The sequence below is a fragment of the Protopterus annectens genome, chromosome 5.part1, assembly GCF_019279795.1.
Source record: "Protopterus annectens isolate FY-2018-M chromosome 5.part1, PAN1.0, whole genome shotgun sequence".
Lineage (NCBI taxonomy): Eukaryota > Metazoa > Chordata > Ceratodontiformes > Protopteridae > Protopterus > Protopterus annectens.
The window spans coordinates 569,624,039-569,651,271 of record NC_056736.1 but is presented as its reverse complement, the minus strand read 5'-3'; the positions used below and the strand labels follow the sequence as shown (position 1 = coordinate 569,651,271).

At 43.6% G+C, this 27,233-nt stretch overlaps 1 protein-coding gene across 1 annotated transcript in view; it reads left to right on the top strand.

The window, feature by feature from the left end:
- Nucleotides 1-27,233, top strand: part of IFT88 (intraflagellar transport 88) — a 1,839,004-nt gene that overhangs the window by 463,133 nt on the left and 1,348,638 nt on the right. The window lies entirely within an intron of this gene.

Below are 27,233 nucleotides of genomic sequence, written 5' to 3'. Positions count from 1 at the left end.
TCCAGACCTAGGGGACTCAAGGTCCCTGCCCATCTTGGAAGCAGCTGAGACTACCAACCGCACCTCCCATCTTCTTCAAAAATCCCACCCCAATCCACCCACCCCCAACCTGGGAGAGGAAGCTTTCCTCCTGCATACTTTGAGAAGAAATGACTCAAGAAATGGGTCCTGCAAATCGTAAATAAGGGTTATCACCTTCATTTTTGAAAAACTCCACACTTTCTAGCCCCCCCCCCCCCACTCCAAAACAACATGGAAAATTGATTCCTCCCATTCGGCAGGAACTATTGGTTCAAGGTTCCATCCAACAATGCCTGTAGGAGAGGTAGGCACAGGGTTCTACTCCCACACCTCTTCATAGTTCCCAGAAAGGAAGGTAGCTGGACACGTATACTGGCTCTTTCAAGACTAAAAAATTCTACTAATATAAAAATTCAAAATGTTGACCGTACAACTGCTTCTGCCACTTATCTTTCCAGGGGCATATATGGTGACTCTGGACTTGAAGGACACATACCTTTCATGTTCCTGCTTTACCAGTTTTGTGATTTACCATTTGGTTTATCTACTACACTCAGGGTATTTACCAAATATCTAGCTCCACTTATTGCATTTTGCAGAACACAAGGGGATGTCCTTTATCCTTACTTGGATGATTGCCTGATCCAGACCACATGATCTTCAGGACTTCGTACAGCTGTACAAACCACCATGTATTGCTTTCAGAAGGTAAGACTAACCCTTAATTTCCAGAACTGACAACTGTTCTTCAGCACCAGGGCTAACTTCCTGGGTGCAGTCATAAACTCAGTCCAACAGAAGGCATTCCTTGCAGATGACAAGATCTTTTTCCTCTGAGTATCTCAAGAACGTACACAGCAAACAGGTCATTAGTACAAGGGAATTTCTGAGGACTTTGGGCTGTGTGGCTTCTTGCATTCTGAGGACTTTGGGCTGTATGGCTTCTTGCATTCAAATGATTCCATTAGCAAAACTGTACATGAGCAAGTTTCAATGGTCCCTCAAGAACTGTTGGTCACAGCAACAGCAGTCCCTAGAAACACCTAATGTTCTGTAGTCCTATCTCACCTTCATTCTTACGTATGGGATCGGAGCCGATCCCCGGCTCCGACTCGGCCTATTTACAAGCTGGAAGTCTTCTAGTTGGCTCGTGGCTAGGTAGTTATCCCATGGTGCACCAGTACAATCCCCAGAAATCATTTGCCGCGTCGACGAGTTTGGTTGTGCTTCTCCTTGGCTCTGGCTAAGTTTTTCAAATTTATTCAAAATTTTTGGATTATTCTCCTTTAATAGTGTTATATAACATTGTATAGTCATAGTTAGTGTAGTTTGCAAGTTAGAATAGTTAGCGTTTATTAGTGCGCCGTTTGTGTGCAATTTCTTTTAGTACAGTTGGCCTTTTGGCCTTTATAGTACTTGGTATCCTGTGTGCCAGTTTTCTCTTGTTTAATAATTAGATATTAGTAATTGTAGGCGCCTTTTGCACTCAGGCTGTGTGTGTTGTTTAGTAGTCATAAATCTTAATTCTTTGCAGATTTCTGCTTATTAATTTTATTAGTGCTGCAAACAGAATGAGATTCTGTTCACCTTCTGTAGTAAATTCTAAAATTTGCACTTTATTCCTGTTTTGAGTGTGTGCGAGTCTATCTAATTGTTCTATTCCCCCAGGTCTGTTTTAGTTAGAAGACCTAGTTTCCCATCTTCTATTCCTGCCCGGGCTAGGCCAGTTTAAGTTAGGGGACCTAGTCCTTGTGGTGTCTCTTTACCGTTCTTGTGGAGCTAGGCCCGTTTAAGTTAGAGGACCTAGTCCTTCCTTTCTTTTTCTGTGTGTATGTGCAAGCTCATCTTCTGTCAGAATGTCTAAGGAAAGCAAGGACCATAAGCCATCTGGTTTTAAAAAATGCATAAAATGCTCACAGAAGATGTCCATAACGGATGGTCACAGTAACTGCGTTTACTGTCTTGGGGCCATCCACTTACAGGAAACTTGCTTATTTTGCCACTCTTTCAGTGCTAGGGTGTTGCAAGAAAGAAGAAATAAGCTCATCCTAAAAGGTCTCCTAAAACCTTCCTTTGAGGAAGATCTGGCTAGCTCTTCCTCCTCTGCTAGATATCAGGAATCTAAAAAGAAAAAGTCCAAGTCCTCTAAGAGACCCTCCCCGGCACCGGCTGGTGTCTCGGAGCCACCTCTTAAAATTACTAAGTCTGAAAAATCCACTGTTTCATCGGCTCCACAGAGTTCGGAGCCAATTGAGATTTGTACTACTGTGATTACAGGTTCGGCACCAAGTAGCTCTGAGCCGAATTCTGAGAGTATTTTACAGAGATGGTCTATGGAACCTCTACTGGTCTCCCCTACTTTGAAGTCACCAATACTGCAGAGATCCCATTCTCCTACTCTGTCGTCCAGGTCTTCCAAGAGTTTATCGGAAGAAGATGTGGAGAGACGTTTGAAGTCGTCTGCCTTACCAAAATTATTGATGTTCATCGTGTTACACTGCTGCAGTCATCACACTTGGGTTATCCTGCCGTCAGGCGGTCCTGCAGTCAGCCAGAGTTCCAAAGTCTTGGTCCTGTGTCGGTTGCTGTCGCTTCTTCCCTGACGCCAGTGCGCCAGGGGTATATAGTATGCATCCGACGCCATTTTCTTCAGTCTTTCTTGCCGCGCGGTGCCTGAAGCAGAAGCAGTTCGCAAGTGCCGGTCGGCCGACTCCTGAGATTTTCGAAGTCGAATTTCAGATCCGAAGTCTTCAATAAAGCTAAGTACCCCGTTGGGGAAACCTTTTTCTTGCCTCAGACCGATGTCAGAAAAAGTTAATAATTGTATTTCTTGTGGGAAGCAAATACCTCATAAGGACTTCCACTCTTACTGTATTCCATGCCTGATCACGACGTCACTAGCTGTCGGTTTTGTGCTAGATTTAACAAACGCACTATAAAAAGACGTTTTGATTTTGCTTTACACTGCTTTGGCTGAAGGTTCAATTATACCATGCCGTCGGATCAGCCGACGACCTCAATACCGAAAAAACGCAAAGACAAGGATAAAGACAGGCATCCGAGGTCCAAAACCAACGACGAAACCTCTTCTAGGCCAGTCGCCGGTGCTCAGTGAGGTGCTTTCGCAGCCCCTGACACCCACTACCTCAGAGCCACAGGCCGCTTCCGACTCCCACGTGGAGGCATCTAGGCCTCTGGAAACTCAAGGTATTGGGCCTAAGAAAACTAATCCCTCAGATAGGTCCGGAGCCGCTGAGGAGGCATCGGCTTCTGAGGGTGTTTTCAGACCTTCACAACTTACCATAAAATCAACAGCCAAGACAAAGGTACCATTAAAGACAAAGAAACAAGTACAGCATTCTCCTGGACAGTCCTCCATGCCTAGGAAACAGATGCTTAAAATGGCCGAAGACCTCATCTCCCTAATCAGGGGTTCCCATCCCCCTCCTGAGAAAAGGCCAAGGCAGGATACAGACTATGACTCCTCTGATCAGGTTTCCATTTCCTCTGATTCCTCTTCAGACCAGGGATACTCTCTACCCCCCCTATGAGGACTCTGATGCTGAAGAATCTATCCCTTCAGCCTCTCCTCCTGAGGATTATTCTTTTGGGGAAACTTTACATACCATGAAGGAACATTTCCATTGGGAAAGTCAGGATTACTCTGAATCCAAGAAAAGGCTCAGGGATTTCCTCTTACTGCCTCAGCACAGGTCCCTGGCTATTCCGCCTGTGCTAGATATTGTGGATGATGTGTTCTCTGAATCCAGCTTATCTCCTGACTCTTTACCCCCTGCTCCAGCCAAGCCAGATAGGTATTATAGAGTCCCTGACTCTCACAAGTTTCTTTACAAGAACCCTTCTGCTGATCCAGAAACTATTTCCCAAGATCCAAAAGGGGTTAAGGCTTCCATTGCGAAAAATCCAGTACCCTCTGACAGAGATTCCAGAGCTTTGGATAGATGGGGGAAGAAAGTATACACGTCTGCAACTTTAGCAGTAAGAGTTTTAAATTGCCAGTTTCACATGCTTAAGTACCAACAATATTTAATGGCTCAGCTAAAACAGAAAATGCTTGCAAGCTCAGAAGCTCCTGATTGTAAATAAATGCAGGATTTATTGCATGCAGTTGAACAGGTGGGAAAACATACTCTGCAATGTGGTTTTGATTCTTTAGAGGCCTCTTGCCGCAGTTACAGGTTCTGTTATTCGAAGACATGCTTGGTTAAAAGAACAGAGTTTACCTGATCATATTAAGGCAAAATTATTGGATGCTCCTTTACAGCATGATACCTTGTTTGGTGTTAAGGCAGAAGAGGTGTTAAAGAAAATGGAGGATAAAGCTAAATCTATGCAAACAGTCCAGGATTTCTTACAGGTACAGCCACCTCGGTTTAGTAGAAATTGGCCAACAAAGAATTGGTCCTTTCCAGTGTCAGACAGGCCACAGAGAGGCAGATACAGACGCCCAAGAGGCAGCTCTCAACCCCAAGGCTCAAACAGACAATGACAGTGGGGCATCTCAACTCCAAAAGGAGGTGAGGACAAGTCTCAGCCTTACAGGAAACAGTCACAATGACTTTCCTCTTCGTACGCCAAGCACGTCCCTTTTGGAAGCCCCCTTAGGGGGAAAACTAGCACTTTTCTCTCAAAACTGGCAATCACCCAAGACAAATGGGTTCTGAATATTGTCTCATGGTTACAGATTCCACTTTCATACTTTACCAAAGCTAAAAGGAATGCCAGACCTGCCACAAAATCAATGGGCAGAGGCACAAAAACAAATTTCAGCCCTCATGGACATGAGAGCTATTCAAAAAGTACCACAACAGGAACAAGGACAAGGATTTTACTCAAGACTCTTCCTGGTCCCCAAAAAGGACAAAGCATGGAGGCCCATACTAGACCTTTCAATTCTGAATACTTACCTGGATATTCCGAAATTCAAAATGTTGACATTACAGCATCTTTTCTACCCATGCTGGGCAAGAAGGCTTGGCTTGTTACTCTGGACCTCAAAGAGGCATACCTGCATGTCCCTATCAGACAAAATTGCAGAAGATACCTCAGATTCAAAGCTGGTACAATGCACTACCAATTCTCTGCACTGCCCTTTGGCTTATCTACTGCGCCCAGGGTCTTCACAAAGTGCCTGGCACCAGTAATTGCATTTTGCAGACAAAAAGGAATTCAAATATATCCATACCTGGACGACTGCCTCATTCAAGCAGAGACAAAGGACATTCTTCTACAGCATCTGGCGTCTGTGAAAAAGTTGCTAATTTCTCTAGGGTACACAGTAAACGAAAAGAAGTCAAAACTAGTACCCTCACAACAGATTACATTCCTGGGTGCCAGCTTAAATACAATGGCCCAGATGGCTTACCTCTCGCCAGACAAACAAGTTCAACTAACTCAATATTTTCAATTACTAGCAAAAAAGTCCCATCTCCCTGCAAGAAAAATTCTGCAGGCCCTGGGATTCGTGACATCCTGCATACTACTGATACCATATCCCAGTCTGCATATGAGGAAATTACAATGGTACCTAAAAAGTGTTTAGACTCAACACTCTCACAGTTTAGACGCAGTAATACCAATGATTCTCTGCCTATAGCAGGAGTTTCGATGGTGGGCACAGGCATGTCACCTAAACAAGGGTCAGCCTTTTACCCAACCCACAGCCAGGCAAACTCTAACAACAGATGCTTCGGATTACGCCTGGGGAGCACACATGGCAGGAAAATGCATTCAGGGCAAGTGGACCACAGACCAGATGCATCTTCACATCAATCAAAAAGAGATGTTGGCTGTTCAAAATGCCCTAACAGCTTTCAAGGACCTTCTACACCCAGGACAGCTATTACTAAAGACAGACAACACCACAGTAATGTGGTACATAAACAAGCAAGGGAGCACTCATTCTTATCCCTTATGCAGGCAAGCCATGACCTTGTGGAACACAGCTCTAACGTACCAAGTTCACTTGCAAGCACAATTCCTGCCAGGAAAGAAAAATTCTCTGGCAGATGACCTAAGCAGAAATATCATGGACCCTCACGAATGGAAATTGAATCCACAAATCTTCAGCATGATAACGCAAACATGGGGATGCCCAGACATAGATCTTTTTGCCTCCCCACTGAATTGCCAACTACAGAAATTCTGCACAAGGACTTATCACAAACAAGCATGGAAAGGGGATGATGTTCAGCTGGAAAAACCTAAAAGTGTATACCTTCTCACAACTGCCTCTCCTTTCAAAGGTACTCCTAAAAGCCAGACAAGAAAAAACACAGATGATCCTGATTGCTCCAGACTGGTCACGCCAGCACTGGTACCCTATCTTAAGGAACTTGACTCAGGGCCCACCATGGATTTTGCCCCAAATTCCACATCTTCTGACTCAACAAAACAATCAGATCCTGCACAGTCAGCTCAAAACCCTAAAACTGGCTGCATGGCAGATACTTTAGTCAAACAGGCAACACCTCTTTCTAAAGCTGATATGGATGTCATTTTGGAGGCCAAGAGGCCTAGCACCAGGAAAGCTTACTCAGAAAAATGGAAGAGATTCTGCGCCTGGAACCAGGCTCAAATCCTTGACCCTCTTGTTCCAAACATTCCTCAGATTTTACAATACTTAACTGAGATGCTGGACAGAGGCCTATCCTTTTCATAAATTAAGATCCACGCCTCTGCCATTTCAGCACATTACAACACGGACCCTCCTTTATTCTCTCATCCCTTACTAAAGCAGTACCTCAGAGGGGCTAAAAACATAAGACCGCCCCGAAGAGCACCAACACCAACTTGGGACCACAATTTTGTTTTGGAAAAACTGACCCTACCACCTTTTGAGCCAGCCAATACAGCTGATCTAAAATTTTTATCATGGAAAACAGCTCTGCTCCTGGCAGTAACTTCAGCACGAAGAGTCTTAGAGCTACAAGCATTAATGGCAGTGGAACCTTTTATAATTTTTCATCAGGACAGGGCATCTTTAAGGACAAACCCTACCTTTATGCCAAAGGTGGTATCTAGTGTGGCTCTTAACCAAACCATCCATTTGCCAACTTTTTATCCAAACTCCCAGAATAAAGGTGAGAGACTTCTGCATTCTTTGGACATACACAGGCAGCTACGCTTCTACTTGGACAAAACAAAAGCTTTCAGGAAAACTGAACAACTGTTTGTAGCATATGCTGCAGGATCACAGGGCAAGGCTATCTCAAAACAGACTATATCCAAATGGATAGGACACTGTATTTGGTACTGCTACACACAACATGGAAAATCATTCCCAAATAACATTAGGCCACATTCCACCAGGGCAACAGCCACTTCAACAGCCTTTCTCAGAGGAGTACCTACCAAGGAAAATTTGGAGGCTGCAACTTGGAGCTCAGTGCACACCTTTACCAAGCATTACCACCTGCCTCTTTACTCTAAATCCAGAGCAGGATTTGCCACTGCAGTTCTGCAGGGCCTCATAGCCAATCCTAATTCTTTATAGACCAGCCACCCAACCTTAGCTTTGGGATTCTACCCAAGTGTGATGACTGCAGCAGTGTAACACGATGAACATAGTACAGTTTTGTACCTACCATAAATGTAGATGTTCGAGTGTTCACACTGCTGCAGTCCAGGTTACCCTCCCTCCATCCTCTCTGAACCAGCTGGACTTATTTGGGGTGTATTTGCTGGTAACTGAAGGTATTGTTTTTATTTTATATGTATATTTTTTATTAGCAATATCTATTGCCTACCTACTTGGGGGCACCTGACATCTGGGGCAAGAAAAACTGAAGAAAATGGCGTTGGATGCATACTATATACCCATGGCGCACTGACGTCAGGGAAGAAGCGACAGCAACTGATGCCGGACCAAGACTTTGGAACTCTGGCCGACTGCGGGACCGCCTGATGGCAGGATAACCCAAGTGTGATGACTGCAGCAGTGTGAACACTCGAGCATCTACATTTATGGTAGGTACAAAACTGTACTTTGGCTCCTACCCAGTTGGTTCCAGGGCCAATTGAGTCTATTAAGCCCCCTTTGGGCATTCCTCCTCCGAGCCGTGATGGTCTTTCGGAGCTGGAGTGTTTGGTACCGCTGATGAAACCCTCGGCTCCAGCACACCCTGTGGCTGTTTAGGAGCTGAGTTCCACTCTGATACTCTCGGTGCCATCCGTGGTGTCTAGGAGCCGAAGCTCCTCAGATGGACCCGACAGGCACACCTGGAACTGAACCTTTTCGGTTCTAAACCTCCCTCTCAGCTCATCAACGAGGGTGAGTTCGGATCCTATGTCTATCTCAGAGCCAATGGCTCTGGAACGGATGGCATCCTTGGTTTCCTCGGAGCTGAGGAGGTCTTCGGAGTCGGAGAGGTTGGCATTCGAGATGATGAGTGTGCTGTCCCGATCTTCAGCTCCTACCAGGGGTACTGACACTCTTCTCCCTAGGGCACCTACTTATGTATCAGCTCCTACTCTCTCCTTGGATAGCAGAGACCCGCAGCCTCAGGAGCCACCGGCCGGTGGCCCCCACTCTTCTGAGACCTCCCCGGAATATACTTCTGAGGAGCCCCCACAGAAGAGACCATGTAAGAGAAAGCATATAGACTCCAAGGATGAGTCTCTGACCTCTGACTTTGAGGAGTCAGAAGGGTCCCCAAGTCATCCTCTGATGATGTCTCCTTCGTAGACATCCTGGAAATCCTAAAGTAGAGGTGCGGTTGGCCCACTGTCACCCCCTTCTGATGAGGAGTCAGTGTACCTGAAGGCTTTCTGGTCTCAACCTTCAGCCTCTTGGGTGTCCCCACTCTTCGACGAACTGATGGCGCTAGTTAGTCGAAAGGTGTGGGATACTCCTGATGCCATGGAGCCAGTCCCCAGGAGACCAAATAAGTTTCTTTCTGCACCCCCAGAAAAGGTTTCTTTTTGTCTAAAGGTGTCCCCGTAGATGCCATGGTGGTGGCGGCGGCGGCCACTAAGAAGGAGCTAGCAGAAACAACTTCTTCTGTTCATCCGCCGAATAAGGAGTCTCAAACGATGGACAGATATGGGAAGCATATCTTCTCTTCAGCGGCATTTACCCTTAGATCGCTGAACTACCTTATACGCTTCATGAGGCTTCAGAGAGATCTCCTTGAGGAGTTAGGAGATTCTCTACAAGGTACATGTACTGAGGGAGTCCCTGACAAGGTGTCTGCCCAGTTGTCCACCTTGAACTCTATCGTCAACTCGCCCATGACGCTTATCTCGTATGCAGCCGATGGAGCGAGTAGAGCAGCGGGTTCAGGAATTTCCCTAAGGCGTCAGTCCTGGATGCATTTGTGTAATTTTGCGGAACCGTTCAAGTCTACTTTTACCAGCACCCCCTTCGGCTCCTCATTGTTTGGACCCAAGGTAAAGGACACTCTCACCCGGTGCGAGCAAGAAGGAAAAACACTCTCTGCCACGTTTTACGGTACCCTCTAGACCTTGCCCTAAAGGTCAGAGGGGCGGTAAAATGTGGTTCAAGAAGTCCCAAAGGTTTTTCCAGGATGCACAGGGTGACTACTCCTTCAGAGGCAGAGGAGGAGGAGGAAATGGTAGACATCGCCCTAGAGGCAGGGGCGGACTGCAAAACCAGGTAGGTCGCGATTCCTTTCGGGGCCGACCTTACCAGCGCTTCTGATGTGGGGCCCGACTGTGCTTCTCTGGAGCCGGTCGGGGGTCGCATTTCTTTGTATCCAGAAGCCTGGCTATGTATCAATCAAGACAAATGGGTACAAAGAATTATCACCAGAGGTTATGTCATACCCTTTTCTCTTCCACCTTTTGTTCCCAAGAGGATCCCAGATATTCCACCCAATCACAGGGATCAGGCAACTGTGGAGGTCAACAAGTTGCTGGCAAAAAGAGTCATCCAAGCCATCCCAGCAGACCAAATAGCATCTGGAACTTACTCCAGATTCTTTTTAGTGCCAAAATGTACAGGGGACTGGAGGCCCATCTTGGACCTCAGCAGATTGAACGAATCAGTAAAGAAAGACAAGTTCCGGATGGTGACACTGCAGTCTATACTCCTGTTATTAGGGAAAGACAATTGGATGTGCTCAGTAGATCTCCAAGATGCCTACTACCACATAAAAATGGACAGGGCGTTGAGGTGTCATCTACGATTCTGGCTGGGAGCCCGTCATTACCAATTTTGTGCTCTGCCTTTGGTCTCACCACAGACCCCAGGGTGTTCACCAAGTGTGTGGCGGTAGTGACAGCTCACGTGAGACGTTGAGGATTCCAGGTGTTTCCATATCTGGATGACTGGCTCTTGACCGCCCCCACCAGGCATCTACTTCTTCAGACCAGGGACACTACCATCCAGCTTTGTGCCCAGTTGGGAATTTCTATAAATTGGGAAAAATCTTATTGCCCTCTCAGTCTGTGATATTTATAGGCGCACAGATAGACACAGTAAATATATTGGCTCGTCTTCCTGTAGAAAGGGTACAAAATCTGGTTCTTCAAATTCAACATCTTCTCCCCTTAAGAAAGGTCAAAGCCAAGACTATTCTGCAGCTTCTAGGGACCATGGTTTCCACCATATTACTAGTGCCACTAGCCAGACTACACATGAGGATTCTTCAATGGCTCCTGTCGTCCCAATGGTCTTTTCAGCACCTACCATTATCTCATCACATACTGCTGACAGACTCTTGCAAGAAGGACTTCATTTGGTGGACTCTACCCAATCAGTTAACCACTGGCACTTCATTTGTTCCTCGCCAACCCATTGCCACTGTGACCATGGATGCCTCACAGATAGGGGGGGGCATTATCTAGGCAGGACTGTCCAAGGCACATGGCAAGATCATGGGGCTCACCTGCATATCAACATTCTACAGATGAGGGCGGTGCTCCTGGCGTTGCAAGCACTTCATGACCTTCTGCCTGTGGGGACTATTGCAATACAATCAGACAACATGTCGGTAGTATGGTATATCAACAAACAGGGCGGACCCAGATCTTACCCTTTCTATCGAGAGGCCATTTGAGTTTGGAAATGGGCAATATCTTCCCAGCATTTTCTGGTGGCAACGCATGTTCCAGGGACAACCAACGTGATAGCCGACAAGCTCAGCCGGGCAATCCTGATGCCTCACAAGTGGTCTCTGAAACAGGAAATAACGGAGTGGATTTTCTGCAGATGGGGACAGCCTTGCTGTGATCTCTTTGCCAGCTCGATCAATGCCAAGTGCAGCAGCTACTTCTCCCTCATCCCCCCTCTGGGGAACTCACCGAGAGATGCACTTGTTCACGATTGGCCCCTGGGTCTCCTTTATGCCTTTCCTCCCCTTCCTCTCACACCCAAGGTTATTCAGAAAGCGAAACAGTTGGGAAGCAAACTGATCTTCATTGCTCCTTACTGGCCTTGTCAGGTTTGGTTCCCCTTTCTCGCGCCTCTTCTCTTAGATGATCCTTGGATTCTGGACCCAGTACCAGATCTCTTGACTCACATGTCAGGCTCGCTTCATCCCTCCTTACACACTCTCAATTTGACAGTGTGGCTGCTCCAGTTCCAACCCTAGTCAGGCTTCACGACTTCTCACCCTCCGTGACTCATATCCTTACATCCTCTCATAAACCTTCCACTAGGAGACTGTATTCCAGTAAATGGAAGAGATTCTCTATCTGGGCGGAAAAAAAGAATGTTGACCCTTATACCGCCTCCATTCCAGTGGTTTTGGAATTCCTGTCTGAGCTTTTCCACCAGGGATCTGCGGCTGCCACTATCAGGGTTCAATTGGCAGTGATTTCAAATTTTCATCTAGGCATTCAAGATTCTAACCTGATGTCTCATAGGCTGTGCAAAACTTTCCTTAGAGGTGCCACTTTGTTAAGACCCCCTTTTCAAGAACTTGTTGCTTCATGGGATTTAAATTTTGTGTTATCCAAATTGACTTCTCTGCCCTTTGAGCCTTCTCATTCATCCCCTTTGAAATTCCTGTCTTGGAAGACTTTGTTTTTGGTGGCTGTCACATCGGCCAGATGGGTGTCAGAGTTACAAGCATTGTCTGTAAAACCCCCTTATCTGATTTTTCAAAAAGACAGAGTATCTCTTCGTACTAATCCTTCCTTTGTCCCCAAGGTCTGTTCCCATGCCACTTTGAATCAATCCATAGAACTTCCGGTGTTCTTTCCAAATCATTCCAATGCAGCTGAATACAGGTTTCATCAGTTGGATGTCCATAGACAATTACATTTTTATTTGCACCGGACTAAGGAATTCAGGAAATCAGATCAATTATTTATTTCCTTCTCCAAATCCAGGTCAGGTTTACCAGTTTCCAAAGTTACACTCTCAAATTGGTTTTCTAGCTGTATAGCTTACGTTTACAACTCTGAGGGTAGACCTTTACCCTTCAAAATCAAGGCTCATTCTATGAGATATCAGTCTACCTCTGCAGTCTTTCAAGCCAGGGTTCCACTTGATAATATTTGTGCAGCAGCAACTTGGGCTACCCCTCACACATTTATTACTCATTACAAATTGGATTTAACCTCCAGGGGTAGAGCATCCTTTGGTTCCACAGTACTCAGGAGTATTTTTCCTTGAGCAACCCGAGAATAAGGTGTTAGGGACGCTGTCCTATATGTAAGAATAAAGGTGAGATAGGACTACAGTACATGAAGTTATGTACTCACCATAACGTTCCATGTTTGTAGTCCATCTCGCCCTTCATTCGTACGAACCCACCCTCCTACCCCCATCCTGGAAATACCTGGAGACAGAAAAATATTATCATTATTTTATGGAGACCTTTTAGTATTGGCTTCTTTCTGTATGTTGGTTATTATTTTTCCTAGTTAGCAGAAAACAAGATCTGGGGATTGTACTGGTGCACCATGGGATACTACCTAGCCACGAGACAACTAGAAGACTTCCAGCTTGTAAATAGACTGAGTCAGAGCCAAGGATCGGCTCCGATCCCATATGCAAGAATGAAGGGCGAGATGGACTACAAACATGGAATGTTATGTTGAGTACATAACTTCTTTTTCCCTCTCCCTTCATGCTTAAAAACGGAAATTCTGTGGTGGGAAGAGGGTGTGAAAAACAATTTGGGGACACCCTGCCATCTCCCAGAAACAGCTTAGACTTGGCCTGAGGAGCTCTACAAAGGGTAATTCAGGGTGCAAGGAGCTTGGGAAAGACATCAGATGAATCAAAACATCAATACAAAGGAGATGATTGCAGTTATTCTGGCATTAAAATCCTTTCAAGAAAAATGGATTCCCTTATCCATAAAGATTCTGATTGACAACACAACAGTTATGTGGTATATAAGCAGTCAGGGGAAGGACATTCCTACCCTCTATGCAGGCTAGCTGTGGAGCTTTCTGTTGTGGCACAACAACAGGAGGTCAGGCCTCCTACATACCAGGTCAGGACAGTCTGATAGTAGACTGTCTGAGCAGAACTCTCCTAGTTCCCAGTGAATGTATGTTGAAAAGGGAGGTTTTTTCCTAGACCTGAGAGACAACTGAGGTGTGCCAGAAATAGACCTTTTTGCTTCCCCAGAAAACGGGGAACTCTCCAAGTTCTGCTGAAGGACCCCACTGAGAGGAACATGAAGAGGAGACATTGTCTCCTTTAAATGGACAGCCACTTTGGTTCTCTGTATGTACCCTCACCTAACACTATTATATTGAGATCATTTCTAGGTATAGTGGGGTCTATATTAAATCAGCGAATGCTTAGAAAAGCAAACCCTGATTTATCGACTCCATGTAAGCGACCCTATCACGAACACTCAGAACAGCGAAACGGGGAAAAAAATCGCTGTTCCAAAAAAGAAAAAGAAAAAAACTTTAAAACATTACATAAAGTGGTGGGCTTTGCCCCCCACACCTCCCCTATTTAAATATACCAACTCCAAGATCACACTACAGTGACGAAAATGACAAAATACCGAAGGCGGCCAAGAGATTTCTTTCCCAGGGAAAGAATTCGCTTATATGCTGTTTCGGTATTTTGCCGTTTTGCACTTTCAAGATTGATCAAGACGCATTCGAAAGAATGCATCTTCGATCATCCAATAGGGAATCGTATATTGCAGGGTTCAGCTTTGTAATCCTGTAGAGCCTGCTGTCTCTAAATTAAAACTCTTTCCAGCTTCCCCAATAAGAAGTTTTGGGAATCATTCTGAGACTTAGTACTGCAGCACTGACTACAATAAACATAGTACCGTTGTGTAAATAACATACCATATTTGCAGATGGTTAAGTAGATCAGTTTTTGCAGTACCATTTCCCACCCTCTTTCCCCTCCCTCTTGTCTTTTTCTCTACCTGTGGTTGGGTTTGGGCTCCCCACTTTCCACTTATCCCCATACCCATTTTTTCCATTATTCCTGTAGACCGGGACTTCTAGCTGTCAGTAGGACTAGCTGAGCAGATTGTGCTCTGCCTGAGGACCATTGGACTCCAAGGAGTTCAGACAAGAAAGACCTGAAAATGGTGCCAGACGGCATACCTCTTATACACCTAACACAGGTCAGCTGGGGATGTCAGTCGGCTGGGGGATTGTGAAAGCCTGGTATTCAGGCTGTGAGCTTCTGCATGACAGGAATTCCCAAAACTCTGTGCTGCAACATTGATCTACCTGAATATCTGCGATTATGGGATGTCATGTACACAACTGTACTTTTTCAAGCCACCTCTTTCTTTCTCTCGCTCTATTTTGGCAGCTTTAGGAATCTTCCCATCAGTTAGTAATACTATAACAGTCATCCAAGGATGGACATAGTAGAGATGATGTCTGACTAATCACAGTTGCAGTGTTACATCCCGCCATCCTCCCCCTTGTTACTTTTGTTGGCCAAGAGGGGCAAGTCTTTCCTTTTCCCCTCTCTTCCTGTTGGCATGGCTGTAACTTCTATTTTTGTTTATAGTTTACCTCTTCTTCTGCTTTAGTTTCCATTTTTCAGGTCTGGGGCAATAAAGTCCTGAGATAATTCTTACCCTATGTTCCTTATGTGCCTCTTAGCTCTCTCTCATTTAAGTCATTCATCAGACATGTAGCACAAGAGGAAGGTACCCAGACTTTGGTATACTGGCCAAATATACTGCTGTTTTTGGCAGGACATCCTCTTAATTAGTAATACCTCAGCAGTGCTCAGTCAGACATCTACTGTTATGGTAAATTGTTGCATAATTGTACTTTATTTCTTTTCATTTGTTAACCAGGAAAAAATGCTGATCTATCTCGACCATTTTCAAATTCACCTCATGGGGAACCAAGCAGCCAAAACCATGATAAGAGTTTATCTGATGTCCCTTTCATTCTTCCTCAACCCGCAGGTTTGAATCTGGTTCTCTGATCTGACTCAACCGCATACTCTAGACTTCAGATCTAACTCTCAAGCTCTTCTCTCTACCCATAATGCTGCAGTCCATTCCCATTACCTCAGACCTCATTTGCCACAATCGCTCCCAAATCTAAGTTCCTCTCTCGAGCTTTATCCAGAGTTTTTTCATGAGTTAATCTTTCTTTTTTCTCCATAAAAGTTTCTCTTTAGCTGTTTTTGATGTTTATCTTTATCCTTCCTCTTAGCCTCTTGCAGGCATTAGGGCTACCTACTATTTTTTAAAAAGTACTCTCTTCTTACCATAGTTGGTATTTCTGCCTACCCTTTTTCCAGGTTGTAGATCAGAGTGCAATGTGTGTGTGCTATATCTTTAAGAAGCATGCGAGGCTCTGCATGCATGTATAAATTGCAGACACGTGTAATCCCTAGTGCCATTTTGTAGAAGCAGCCAGAGTGAGCATGTATGATCACAGATAAGTTTGTATATAAGTTACTTAGGTTATAGTCAGCAAGCCTTTATAATGATGTTTGTATAAAATAAAGCTGCTTGAAGAGAACCCACGAAGACTCACTTATTCGTGTATCAACATGAATGGGACATGGTGTCAGAACTGGGATGGAAGAGAAAAGAATATTCGGAGCCATGAGATGTAAAGATGACAGCGAAGGTAAAACCGAGAGAAAAAGAGTACTAACATAACCAGAAAAAAATCAAAGGTAATGAGAAAAAATATGAATTATTTACTTGATGCGAAAGAAGGCAAAAAGGGGCATTACAAGGGCACAAACTGCATTATCAGGCAGGCAGAAAATACAAAACAGTTTGTTAACTAAAGAAAATGTTTTAAGATAAAAGTAAGTAACAAAACGATTGACAGTAAAGTACAAAATGAGTGTGTTTAAAGCAGAATTGGGCATGTTTAGAGTAAAACAAGCACAAGAAAAGTACAGTGGGCATGAAAAGGGCTTAAATGAGCAAAACGAGTATAATAAGCAAAGAAAAAGGAGGGGTCTATATCATATAATCGAAACTCCAAAATGTCGAACACCATATGTTCGAACTTGGAATTTCAAATATTGAAAACATTGAACGCTCAGAATAGCAAATTTTTTCCCAGGGAAAAAATTTGCTGTTCTGAGAAACATACACGCAACACAAGCACACCAAAATAAATAAACCGCACACCTACATTTATCAAAACCCAACCCCACACTAAACCACACATACATTGCTAACTGTCCACTTACCTTAACCGGCACCCTAACCCTAAGGTCCGTAACTATCACACACATACCCTACAAATCTATACACAAACAAACTAATTAATTCACACACATACAGTTAACAAAACACAACCCTACACTACACCATACATACATTACTAACTATCCACTTACCTTAACCCGCACCCTAACCCTAAGGTCCATAACTCTCGCACCACAGTGGAGGAAATAGCGAAGCTACGGAATGGCCCACCGAAATCTTGCCCTAGGTAAGATTTCGATATTCCGGGGCTTTGCTATTTTCACCATTCGAAATTTTGGGTTCGATGTTTTCACATTTGGCATTGTACCTCTTTGGAATTTAGATATAGACCCGAAAAAGGCACATTAAGCAAAAATAAAGCAAGGTGACTATATGTGTTTTGGCAAAGGGCTGTGTTCGGTCATAACTATGACTTTGTATTGCATCAAGGGTGTAATTAAAGTTATTTGAAGTATTGTTTAATAGTGTTTACAGTGTGTGGATGTTCTTCATCTCACATTGCTGCAGTCCTTACACTTGGGTAGTCCGCTGTCCTCGGTCGGCCCGAATATCAAAGTATAAGGCTGACGTCGGTCAGGGCGCATTTGACTGACGTCAGGGTACAAATGCGCATGACCGACGTCATATCCTCAGTCTTTTTTGCCGCATGGTCCGATGCAGAAGCAGTATTGCAAGTGCCGGTTGGCGTTCTGAGATTTTTCGATTTAGAAGTTTCAGACCGAGTTCAAAGTTGGCTAAGTACCCCGTTGGGGAATATTTTAGTTTTTTCTTGCCTCAGTCATTTACCGGATGTCAGAAAAAGTCAATAATTGCATTTGTTGTGGGAGACTGCTCTCAGTTTACAGCTCAATCTTCAGGCAAGGTTTCTGCCAGGAGCACAGAACTCCTTAGCAGATGTGTTGAGCAGACGAATTATGGATCCCCACGAGTGGAAATTGGATCCTCATGTATTTCAGAAATTGACAGTGTCATGGGGAACTCCAGACATAGATCTGTTCGCTTCTCCACTAAACCATCAGCTGCCAAAGTTTTGCACAAAAAGGTTTCATCCCACAGCTTGGAGAGTGGATGCTCTTTCTTTCAATTGGAGCAATCTTCATGTGTATGCCTTTCCACCTCTGCCTCTCCTCCCAAAGGTACTTCTGAAGGTCAGACAGGACAAGCCAAGGATGATTTTAATAGCTCCAGATTGGCCTCGACAGCACTGGTACCCATTACTAAGAAGTCTAGTACGGAAGCCTCCATGGCCGTTGCCTTCGATTCCTCACCTATTGTCACAGGAGGACAGCCATTTGCTCAATGTCAAGCTTCACTCTCTGCACCTAACAGCCTGGCATATTCTGTTTTGAACCATAGTGGGCCTCCACTTCCTCAGCAAGTTTTGAATGTTATTTTGGAAGCTAGAAGGCCTAGTACAAGGAAAGTGTACGTGGATAAATGGAAGAGATTTTTATTTTGGAGTGCAGCAAAAGATTTTGATGTTTCTGGGCCTAATTTGAGTGTGGCTCTTCAATATCTTACTGAGTTACTGGACAAAGGTTTGTCTTTCTCTTCTATTAAGGTTCATGCTGCAGCAATTTCGGCTCACTATGATTGTGACCCACCATTGTTTTCTCATCCTTTGTTCAAGCAATTTCTTCGAGGGGCAAAATATAAGACCCCCAAAAGCTCCTGCTCCTGCTTGGGATCTCAATTTTGTGTTGGAGAAACTCACTCTACAACCTTTTGAGCCTGCAGCTACTGCTGAGTTGAAATATTTATCATGGAAGACTGCTTTTTATTGGCCATTACCTCTGCAAGAAGGGTGTCTGAATTACAGGCCCTTATGGCGGTTGAGCCTTTCTTGATTTTCCATAAGGATAGGGTATCATTACGTACTAATCCTTCCTTTATGCCTAAGGTGGTTTCTAGTGTGGCTTTAAACCAAACTATTCATTTGCCTACTTTTTATGCAAATCCCCAAAATAAAGGGGAAAAGATTTTGCACACTTTAGATGTTCACAGGCAGTTGCGTTATTATTTGGACAGAACTAAAGGGTTCAGGCAGTCTCAGCAGTTGTTTGTTTCTTTTGCTTTGAGTTCTCAGGGCAAGCCTGTGTCAAAACAAACTATTTCTAAGTGGATTGGGTTTTGCATTGCTTTCTGTTATTCCCATCATGGCAAGGAGATTCCAGCTGGGATTAGGCCTCATTCCACTAGGGCTACTGCCACTTCAACAGCTTTTTTGAGGGGAGTGGCAACCAAGGATATTTTGGAGGCTGCTACTTGGAGTTCTGTGCATACTTTCTCTAGGCATTATCACCTGCCACTTTACTCTAAGTCCAGGGCTGGTTTTGCCACTGCTGTTTTGCAGGGCATTTTGGCGGCTCCTGCTTCCTTGTAGTTAGCCATCCTCCCTTACCTCTGCTTTGGGATTCTACCCAAGTGTAAGGACTGCAGCAATGTGAGATGAAGAACATAGTACAGTTTTGTACCTACCATAAATGTAGATGTTCGAAGATCCACATTGCTGCAGTCCAATTTACCTCCCTCCTTCCCCTCTGTAGTTAGAGGTGGTTGTGTGGGTTGGGTTGTACATATTGTGTATATTGTATATGTTGTACATATAGTTAGTGCAAGGGTGGTTGGTTGGTTGTTTGCTGTCTTTTGGTTTTGACCTTTATTTTTAGGGTCTTCTGACATCTGGGGCAAGAAAAGACTGAGGATATGACGTCGGTCATGCGCATTTGTACCCTGACGTCCTGACGTCAGTCAAATGCGCCCTGACCGACGTCAGCCTTATACTTTGATATTCGGGCCGACCGAGGACAGCGGACTACCCAGGTGTAAGGACTGCAGCAATGTGGATCTTCGAACATCTACATTTATGGTAGGTACAAAACTGTACTTTATTACTGTGCATGTATTTCAAAGAGTGTGTTGTGTGCCAAGTACAACTAATTCATGCAATCCAGTCAAAGTGTAGTTATTTCGAAGAAAAGTTCCTGTGTTGGGTGTGTCTATTCATAAAGTGCCATCATTACAGAGTGCTTCTTGTACTGTAAAGAGCTGCATAGCAAGGTACCACTATTTTGGGGACATTTCAGTGTGCTGTATGCAGTTAATCGCAAAGTGCAATTACTTCGAAAGCTAGTGAGTTTGGGGCAACAGATGTATAATTTATTTGCATTGTGTTGTTGCTTGATATGTTTCTTGCATTGATAAAAGGTGTTTCTTACAAACGATTACAAGAGTGTTACAGTGCTCGTGAATTACTCAGTTGCATCATAAAGTTCTCGAATGTTTCTTAAAGTGGTGATTTTAACAAGTGATGGCACATGACTGTAGCATTTCTGCCTTTATTGATAAAGTTCCAAGCAATTACTTTAGCATTTCTGCCTTTACCAATTCCAAAACTATAGCGAGTGATGGTAAATGACTTCAGCATTTCTGCCTTTAAAATAAAAGAATTAAAGTATCAAAAAGCCCGAGAGATTATTTTGCAAAGCTCCATAAAGCATTGAACAGTCCGAAAGGCTATTTCGCAAAGTTCTGTAAAGCAGTGAAAGTCCAAGAAAGTTATTTCACAAGTATAGTGAAGTATCGAGAAATTTGAAAAGTTATTTTGCAAAGTACAGTAAAGCATCGAAACGTTATTTCTCAAAGTTCAGTAAACTATCAAAACACCCAAGAAGTTTATTTTGCAAAGTCCAGTTATTTGAAAGTACTGCAAGTTTGTTCATTCGCATAATTCTGATAAGCTCAACGGAAGACAGTAGAAGTTCAGAGCACAAAGGCATTGGGCAAGTACTGTTTATGCCAGTAACTTATGGACATGTGTATGTGTGTGTATTCATGGATGGTTGCAAGATCCTAGGCTGGTAGGTGATAATATGGCAGATGGATTTTGAAAACCCCAACCACTTGTGTTTGATCAGAATATTGCAGAGAACTGGAGAATATTTGAGCAAGAGTGCGATATTTTTATACAAGTGGCTTATGCATGTAGAGATGCACATACCAGGGCATTCATTCTGCTAAACTTAGCAGGACCTGAGGCCATAGAAAGAGAGCATTCATTTGCATATGTACCAGCAGTGTATGAAGGAGAAGGTGTAGACTGCCATATTGTTGTGCAAGCTGAATCAAGGGAGGACCCCGAGTGTTTGACGTGTAAGTTTAGAGAAATGTGCAACCGTTAGATGAATATTACATTAGAGATGCATTTCTTTTACGCAAGAAATCAGAAGCCAGGGGAAATGTTTGCAGCTTATATAACTGACTTGAAAAACAGAGTTAAGACGTGTCGGTTTGGCGATTTAAAGGATGAGCTGATAAAGGACAGGCTTGTATGTGGTATTAATAGTGCTGCTGTAAGAAAGATTTTACTTTGTGACAGTGATTTAACATTGAGCAAGGCAAAAGAGATTTGTCAGATCCATTCCGTAACAGAAAGACATACGAGTATGCTTGTAAGTGACAAAAGCATTGTTTCATTGAGCTCCAGCGCAAACATAGACAGTATGCAACATATGACAGACAAGAACAGGCCTAAGCATGTGGCAGCTACAGGGTTTCCAAAGAGTTTGATGTGATGTCAGTGTGTAATTTTTCCACCACTAGACTTGATGTGTTAAGAGATCACACTAAGACTGATCCAATTTCTCAAAAGCTTAATCACTACATTAATGATGGATGGCCATCAAAGCAATCTAGTGTATCACCTGAGGTGCAAGCGTACTTTCCTTGTAGAGATGAATTGTTGATGGAAAATGGCATTATTTTTAAAGGTCCTAAAATTGTTGTTCCTGCCTCCTTACAACACGAATATATTCAGATTTTGCATCATGGTCACCCAGGTTCATCATCCATTAAGAGAAGAGCAAGAGAATTAGTGTATCGAAATACATTGATAAAATGTTGTCGTCTTGTTCAATATACAGTAGTATTAGACAGCATTTGCAAAGAGAACCACTGCAGCTAAGTCCAATTCCTAAACTACCTTGGTCTACTGTAGCAACTGATATCTTTCAGTGGAACAATCAACACTACTTGGTTTTGGTAGACTCTTATTTGAATTGGATTGAGGTTGATCTGCTACCAAACTTAACCTCAACAGCTGTAAGTTGAAATGTAATTTCTCAGTTCATGGTAGTCCACACAAACTTTTTTCTGACAATGGTGTTCAATTCACTAGCCAGTTGTTTCAGAAATTTGCAAAAGAATGGGACTTTGTACATGTCACTAGTAGTCCTGAATATCCTTAATCCAATGGTCTAGCTGAACGAGCAGTACAGAGTGCAAAGCAATTACTTGAAAAGTCAAGGCTTCACAATACTGATGCATTCTCGAATTTACTTAATCTCAGAAACATACCTCATGATAATATCCTTGGCTCACCTGCTCAAAGACTACTTTCCAGACAAACTGGAACTATGCTACCTATTTCATCAAGTCTGTTGCAGCCTAAACCTAAAAACAATAAAACCATCATGGCTCAATTGTTTAAGAAGCATAATATCTAAAAATCTAGTTATGACAGATCAAGCAGACTTCTTCGTCTGTTGAGGGAAGGAAAGACTGTACAAATCCAGACAACAAAAGGTTTTGATTGAATAGGACAGATTACAGACATCTGTGCTGAGCCGAGATCTTATTTGGTAGACTCCGGGGGTGTGGAGTATAGGAGGAATCGCAAACATCTTCTTCCTGTACCAGAGTCAACATCATTGCAGTCACAGCATTGTATCTGTGATGCAAGCTCTAAGTCAAGAATGAGTCAGACATTGTTTCTAGACCAGAATGTGTTCAAAAATCTGATTCTGTTCCAGAAAGTGATTTGAACATTCCACAGGTCAACCATTTTGCAGAAACTGTCCCAGTTGCTAAATCTAATTCCCAGTTTTACGTCCCACAATATGGACAAGTTTCTAAGCCTAGTGTGAAATACGCAGCAACATGGACTTGATTGTATATATATATATATATATATATATGTGTGTGTATATAAATGTGTGTACTTAGTATTGTATAATTCGTGTTTATGAATTACCTGTGATTTCTGCATGCCAAGTTATCTGACAAATTGCATTATCTATTTCTCAAAGAGGGAGGATGTAGATTAGAGTATAACGTGTTTGTGCTATATCTTTAAGAAGCATGCGAGGTTGTGCGTGCACATATGAATTGCAGACACGTGCAATCCCTAGTGCCATTTTGTAGAAGCAGCTAGAGAGTGAGCATGTATGATTGCAGTTGTTAGTTTGTATATAACTTACTTAAGTTGTAGTCAGTAAGCCTCTATAGTGATACGTTTTTATAAAATAAAGGTGCTTGAACAGAACCAACAAAGATTTATTTGTGTAACAACACGAAAGCAGCACAGGGTATCTCTTTTAAATAACCATTGTTGGTAATTAAATCTTTTTTTCCTTTAATATATAAAGAAAGAAAAACTTCCTTTTCCCCTGTTGCTTAGTTTTACTAGTTGTACTGTTTGCTGTTAGCTACCATGTCAAATAAACTGACAAGATTTAACAAATGGTGTTCTTGTGGGCATAAAATCTCCTTTTTGGATGCCCACAAGCAGTGCTTATATTGCCTCAGAGCTGGCCACTTGAACACCAATTGTGTACTATCTGCTCAACCTTTAATCCAAGGGCTGTGGCTGATCAGTGCAACAAGTTAATTTTGAAAAGTCTTCATCCTGCTACCTCTTCTTCTGGGACTCAAACCCCCTCCAGAACCACCAAATCTGCCTGATCGGAGCACAGAAAACACTCCCTGTCTAGGTACCCCAGGTCTTCATCTGAGCCACCTTCTAAGACATCTGATCCAAAATTGTCGGACCCAAAGACCCAGTCTTTGGATCTAAAACCCTCTGATCTGAAGGCTTTGGATCCAGTTGTCATATTGATCAGTCCAACAGTGCCTTCCTTGGATCCTAGGTCATCTGATCCAAAGTCCAGCACCTCTCACAGAAGTCTCACTCCAGCGTATGTAATCAAGCACATATCACCTACTCTGTGATCTCCATTGCTACAAATCCATAAAAAACATTCACAGCCACAATCCAATACATCCTCCAGAAGCTTATTGGAAGCAGTTGTGGATAGGATAATTAGAAAATTTCTCAGAGCTCAGATCCAGATGGGGGTCTTACCACCTCCATCAGAACTGTGAGTCTTCATGTAACATCCAAAAGTATTCTATCTCCTTCCCAGATTCTTCCAGTTGTTTTGGAGTCCCAGGATCCAAAATTCCTGAGAGGTCCGGAGTCTGAACTGAAGAAGATGCCTTCTTTGACTCCGATGGTATCCCTGACTGATTCCACTCTGATAGTCTCAGATCAGAATGGGTCCTGGATCTGAAGTGTCATTGTTGGGTCCATGGGGCCAGGATCGACTCTGATGTTGTTAGATCCATCCCTGCCCCTTGGAGCCTTGGCCCTGCATAGTTAAGTGTCCAGTTCCATCCTTGAGGCACTGCTCTGAGCACAGTTGAGTTCTGCCTTTGCCTGAAGCTTCGGCTCTGGCTTGGCTGGTCGAGGCTTCTTTGGGTCCATCTGCCTTTGAGATTATGGAAAGGGATTTTTCTAGAGATCTTCCTTATCATTTTTCAGATCCAACCTGTTTTCCCTCATTGGCTCTGAGTTCTGAGTTAATCAGACCTACTCCACAGGGACAGCCAGTTCCAGCAAGTGTCCAGTCAGTTCCAGTAGAAGAATTCCCCTCTCTCTTCTGACACCTCTTCTGAACATCCCACAGAAGCAGTCCATCGGAAGAGAATGTGCAAGAGGAGGCCCATAGACTCTCAGTTGGTGTCTCTCATGGAGGATACCGATTTTGATGAAGAAGAAGGGTCCTCTAGATCACCACCAGATGAAATCTCCTTTGGAAACATTTTAGAGATCCTCAGAAAAAAAGGTGGCTGGTCTTCCAAAGACCCCTCTCCAGAAGAATCTGTATTTTTGGAAGCTTTTGTTTCTGGCCCCTCTACATCATGACAGTGTTGGCTGCTCATCTGAGACCCAAAAGATTCAGAGTGTTTCCATATCTGGATGATTGGTTCCTTACTGCCCCCTCTGAGCATCTTCTTGTACAGTCAAGGGACTATTTGCTCCAGATTCGTCAGTCACTGGGGGTATCAATAAATTATGCCAAATCAAACCTGACACCAGTCCAGAGCCTGGAGTTCATTGGTACATTTCTGGATACAACAACACAGGCAGCATCACTACCACTTCATCACATATCCACCATTGGGAATCAAGTTCATTTGCTTCTCTCCCATCCATCTTCCCCAGTAAGATTAGTCCTTCAAGCACTGGGATCCATGGCAGCAGCCATTGTATTGATTCCCTTAGCACGATTCTTTATGCTTGTCCTTCAGTGGACTCTAGCTGTTCAGTGGTCCATTCTTTGTCCTCCCCTGTCCTTTCCAGTCAAACTTACTCCAATTTGCAAATGACACATTTCCTGTTGGATTGAATCGGACAACATTCATCCAGGCCAACCTTTTGTTTTACCACCTCCAATGGCCACAGTGACCATGGAAGCCTCCCAACTGGGGTGAAGAGGCATTTCCTGGGAAGGATAGCCCATGGCATGTAGTCCCCCAAAGAAACCAATCTGCACGTCAATGTACTAGAGATGAGAGCAGTCCTACTGGCATTGTAGGCATTTCAAGATGCTCTTCTTCTAGGGACTTTTGCAATTCAGACTGGCATGTCTGTGGTCTGGTACATCAACAAACAAGGAGGAACCCTATCTTATCCCCTCTGCTGAGTGGCCATGAGAATGTGGGATGGGCGATCTCCTCAGACCGCTTTCTAGTTGCAGTGCACATTCTGGAGAAAATGTTAACAGATGATTTAAGCAAATCCATTCCGATGCCTCACAAGTGGTCTTCCAATCAAACTATGGTGGAAAGGATTTTCCATCATTGGGACCAACCATTCTGTGACCTCTTGACTCTCCCCAGAACAACACGTGCAGCAGGTACTTTGCCCCCCCCCAAGGAGAGTTACCGAAAGATGCTCTAGTCCATGTCTAGCCCTCCGGTCTTCTTTGTACTTATCCACCTTTTCCCGTGATTCCCAAATTCTTGCAGAAAGCAAGCTGGCTGAAGAGCTCAGTCATCCTCATTGTCCACTTCTGGCCTCGACAGGTATGGATCTCTTTCCATGGCCTCATCTTCATTATCCTCCATGGATTCTGGAGCCATTTCCATATATCCTGTCACACCCATTAGGGATCCAGCATTCCAGTATCCAGGCCCTCAAACTAATTGCATGTCTTCTTCACTTCCAGTAATGGTTAGCCCAGGCTTTTGTCCTTGTAAGTACCATTGTTTTGTCTTCACAAAAAGACTCTACTAAGAAAGTTTATAAGAGCAAGTGGAAAAATTCTCCCTTTGGGCCTTGAATAATGAGCTTGATCCCTTCCCTGCTTCAGTTTGTGCAGTACTTGAATTTTTAGCAATTCTAGTAAGGAGCTAGTTTTTGTACCATTAAGCTATGATTCGCAGCTATATCTAATTTTCACACAGGAGATCAAAATTATTCCTTGGCTTCTTCCAAATTATGCAAGGTGTTTCTAACAGGCAATTTTCTTCTCAGACCTCTGATAAAGGACCCTTTCTCCTCCCTGGGCTCTGACCATTATGCTTCAAGGCTTAACTCAAAAACTTTTCAACCTTCAGTTAAGACTGGTCTAAAATTCCTTTCTTGAAAATGTTTTTTTAGGAGCTATTACTTATACAAAGAGGATATCTGAACTCCCGGCTCTTTCCTCAAAGACCCCGTACATTATTTTCCATAAACATAGGGTTACCTTATGGACAAACCCTTCCTGTTTACCCAAAGTAGCCTCTGAAAATAACATTAATCAAGCCACATTCTTTTACCAGTTTTATTCCCAATTGTTTTGAATAAAGGAGAGTACATACTTCATCTCAATGATGTACAGAGACAATTGTGCTTTTATCTTCACAGGACAAAACAAATCAGATCAACTGTTTTTTTCCTTTTCACCAAAAAGACTGGGGTTCTAATTTTCTAAAGTCACTTTAACCAAATGGATCCATTGGTTGCATTTCCCGGCTCTAGTCTCAATAAGGCATTTCCCTACAAAACCACCCAAGCCTCATTCAACCAGATTCATGACTGCTTTATCTGCTTTTTGGTTAAGAACATCTGTTGATGATATTTCTGCAGCAGCCACATGGACCATTGCTCATACCTTTGTTACTCATTACAAATTGGATCTTGTATCCAGAAACAGAGCCACCTTTGGTTTAATGGTACTCCAGAATATCCTTCCATGATGGCCACCTAAGGTCAACTTAGCTGGGGACTTTGTCCCATGGGTTGGGGAAGAATGAAAAGGACAACATTGGATTTAAAAGTTATGTACTCACCATAACTAGACATTTCTGTTGTCCATTTTCATTCTTCATCAACTTCCCTCCCATCCATCCCCCATTTTCAATTTCTGGAGAGACCTGTTGGACTGTGTTTTGGAGCCTACAGTTCTGGGTTTGAGCCCTTCCTTTCTTATTCAGCCATTCCTGTGTCTGTCTAGCTATATGGGCCTAATGACAACAGAC